The 3,728-nt window shown below is 40.6% G+C and overlaps 1 long non-coding RNA gene across 1 annotated transcript; it reads left to right on the top strand.

Annotated features, from left to right (window-relative positions):
* Positions 1-124: 124 nt before the first annotated feature.
* On the top strand, positions 125-3,041 carry LOC114581101. The gene is made up of 2 exons (XR_003702914.1): positions 125-1,212; positions 1,322-3,041. It is a non-coding gene; the product is annotated as an uncharacterized LOC114581101 (long non-coding RNA).
* Positions 3,042-3,728: the final 687 nt, after the last annotated feature.

Here is a 3,728-nt window from a genome sequence, read left to right as displayed (position 1 = left end):
CGGGTTCCGCTCCGGGTCAAGTCGTCGGGCCGCGCGGTAAAGAGTAAGAGCACGTGGCGACATGTTATTGGCGGCCGAACGTAGCTCTACGTCCGGTCAGAGGACGTAATAATTGTTCAGATTAAAGGGTAATGATAAGTTTAATTCATCTAAGGGCTCATTTGGTTGCTTGAATTTGTAAAAAATGTTTTTGAATAACAATGATGTTTATTTAATGCATCATATGGCTCGATAAAACTAAATAATAACATTGACTTATAATTTCACAACTCCATCAAAATAATTGTTACTTTATTACTTAAAATACACATCGAATCAGATATGATCCATGGTTGAATTAATGACATGTGCCTCATGTCATCAAGTTGTTAAAAGTGTGTGGCTTGAATCCTTGTAAAGTTGAGTCATTTTGACAGGTTCAAAGTTCAATTGTAAATGATACCGGAACTTAGCACTTCCGGCCAAAAACCCACCGGCGATACTTGCACGAACAGAACCTTCAAACCACCACCTGGAATTAAAAGCAATCCCAGGATATAGATAGAGTTTCATGAACTCTAAAACACCTTTCGGCTCTTTATTAATCCATCCAAAAGCAAAAGTCCCTTCCAAGCCGGGCAAAGCTCAAATATATACAAGTATATGCTACATGCTTGGCTAGAAGACAGAAAACATTACCAAAGTAATACAGGACGGTAAAACAAAACAATAATTTTTGCACATGCTCCTGCGTCATTCTCCCAGGGTTGGAAGAGCTTCGTTCTCAAAATGTGGAGTCAAATCGGCTACGTTGAACACAACCGAAATGTGGTAGTCTCCAGGTAAATCTATCAAGTAAGCGTTATCATTGATCTTCTTAACTACACGAAATGGACCATCAACTCGGGGTTTTAGTTTGCCACAAACTCATGGTGGAAAACGTTCTTTTCTTAATCTGATCCACACCAAGTCTCCTGCTTTATATTCAACCTTTTTCCTGTGTTTGTTGGCTTGGACGTGATACCGCTCATTATGTTTAATGATTACTTCTTGGACCTGTTGATGCAGCTTTTGAATTTCCTTACTCCTGTGTTCGCTATCAGGATTGTAAGTGGTCTGATGCACTTCATGAATCAAATCCAACGGAGTTAGGGGGTTTCGCCCATACACAATTTCAAAAGGCTTCGTCTGATAGATTGGTTCACGGAATGGTTGAAAGCAAACTCAATTTGAGTGAGTATCAAATCCCATTACTTAATATTTTTACCCACAAAGCATCTTAACAGATTACCAAGGCTCTGGTTAACGACTTCCGTTTGCCCGTCTGTTTGGGGATGTGCAGTTGACCTGAATTGCAGACGGGTACCCAATTTTCCCCACAAAGTCTTCCAAAAATAGCTCATAAATTTTACATCTCTGTCGGACGTATTAGTCATCGGAATGCCATGTAATCTGACTATTTCCCTGAAATATAAATCAGCAATGCAACACAAAGTCGATGCTCACATCTTTCCAAGGAGCTTTTGGAACGGGCAATGTAGAGTAGAGACATGCATTAGTGCCTTGGGTTTTCGCTAAACGGCACACTCGACATCCCCGAACGTATCTCCCAACATCCCGTGACATTAACGACCAATAGAACTTTTCTTGAATTAAATTCAAGGTTTTGTCTTCCGAAATGCCCCATCAAACCATCATCACGGCATTCGGTAATAATGGCTAGCTGGTTTGAGCCTCTTGGTATACAAAGACAATGGCCATAGAACAAGTATCCCTCCTTAATATGAAAAAGTTTGTGAGGTTGAGCCGGACATTTATTCAAAATCAAATGGAAATCTCCATCCGTTGGGTACTTGCTCTTGAAAGTTTCCATTCCCAAAACTTTAGTCTGAATTATTTGAAGCAGCAGGTGGCAACGGCTCAAAGCATCCGCGGCTTGGTTTAAATTGCCCTGCCTTATGTTTTAACACAAAATTGAAAGCCGCTAAGAATTCAGACCATGTCGCATGCCTACCTTTCAATTTTTTTTTACTATTTAGGAAACGGAGAGCTTCAGTGGTCGGTGTATAATATGAAATCTTTGGCCAACAAATAGTGATTCCAATGGTGTAAAGCTCTGGCTATGGAGTAAAATTCTTTGTTGCACGTAGAATATTTTTTGCTGAGCTTCATTTAGCTTATCACTGAAGAAGGCGATGGGATGTCCACAGCGCCTATCCCATGGTGGAGGCATCACATTCTACCTCGAACACCTTGTTGAAATCTGGTAAACTTAAGACCAGGGCTGCCGTCATAGTTTTCTTCAGAAGTTCAAATCTATTTAAAGCACCTTGTCCAGAAAAATGGTTCAAATTTCAAGATTTCAGTAAGTGGAGCTGCTATAGAATTAAAACTTCGGATGAATCTTCGGTAAAAGGAGGCAAGTCCATGGAATCTCCTGACCTCAGTGAATGATTGGGGAATTGGCCGGCCAATTCACAATCGCCTCAATCTTCCTTGGATCCGCTTCAATCTGCTGCTATAGTTGGTTCATGCTCATCTGGACTGAGCCTGTAAGGTGGTCGGTTTGGAACATAGCTCCCGATATTAGCTCAATTTCATGCTAAATCTCTCGTACGGGGGCAAGCCTGCTGGAATTTCTTCAGGAAAAACATCTCAGAATTCTTGTAAAAGTTCATGGATACTTGGGTGACAATTATCCACAGATTGCGTTATATCCTTTAACACTAAAATATAGCTTGTGGTGGCCTCTTGCAAGGCCTTACGGCATTGAGAGTAATTGATCAACAAATCTTCTGGGGATTTGGGCATGTGATCTTCTTCTAATGAAACTAACACCATTGGACAACCATCATAGCTAATAGTGTATGTATTCTTGGCGCCGTCATGAATAGTTTGACGATTGTATTGCCATGGCCTCCCTAAAAGTAAGTGGCAGGCGTCCATCGGTATGATATCACACCAAATTTGTTCTCAGTATTTACCTATAGAGAAATTCATCAAACACCGTTTAGAAACCTTGACCACATTTTCTTTTTGAATCCACGACAACTTATAAGGAATAGGATGTTCTTCTGTCTTTAAATGAAGTTTATTTACCATCAGGCTCGAGGCAACATTCTCGCAACTTCCGCTATCAACGATCACTTGACATACTTTACCTTGAACTGTACAACGAGTTCGGAAAAGATTATGTCGTTGCAACAACTCTTCTTTCTGATTCTTGAGTAAACGATGGATAACTAACAACGGTCCTTCATCCGCTGAAAGAATAATAGGAACTGGTGAACTCAAGACCTCAAGATCGATCGGATCTCCCTCGTTGTCTTCGACCTCTTCTCTTTTTTCATCTTCTAGAAGTGTAATTACACGTCGATTTGGACAGTTTGATGCAATGTGTCCAAACCCTTGACATTTGAAACCCTTGACATTTGAAACACTTCCTAGCTGGATAGTTTGTTGTGTTGGTCGATTTCTTGTTAATTTGAGCAGTTTCGGTGATCTTCAAATAGCTGCTGGAGTTGGCATCATTCATGCCACTAATCCGCTCCTTGACTTCTTCTTTAAGCCCCCATATGTTCTGCACATGTTTTTTATTTTCTAAGTTGTTTCTCCATTTTAAGAGCAAGGTCAATGACATTCTGAAATGTCGAATAGGTCTGCAATTGAACCACATTGCTAATTGCGGGATGTGACCCTTCCAAGAACCTTACGATTGTGTTCCCCATCGTCATCTGGTTTTGCTGAAT

The sequence above is a fragment of the Dendrobium catenatum genome, unplaced genomic scaffold (genome assembly GCF_001605985.2).
Source record: "Dendrobium catenatum unplaced genomic scaffold, ASM160598v2 fragScaff_scaffold_134, whole genome shotgun sequence".
Classification (NCBI taxonomy): domain Eukaryota; kingdom Viridiplantae; phylum Streptophyta; class Magnoliopsida; order Asparagales; family Orchidaceae; genus Dendrobium; species Dendrobium catenatum.
The sequence above is the reverse complement of the archived record's forward strand: the minus strand, read 5'-3'. Positions and strand labels throughout refer to the sequence as shown.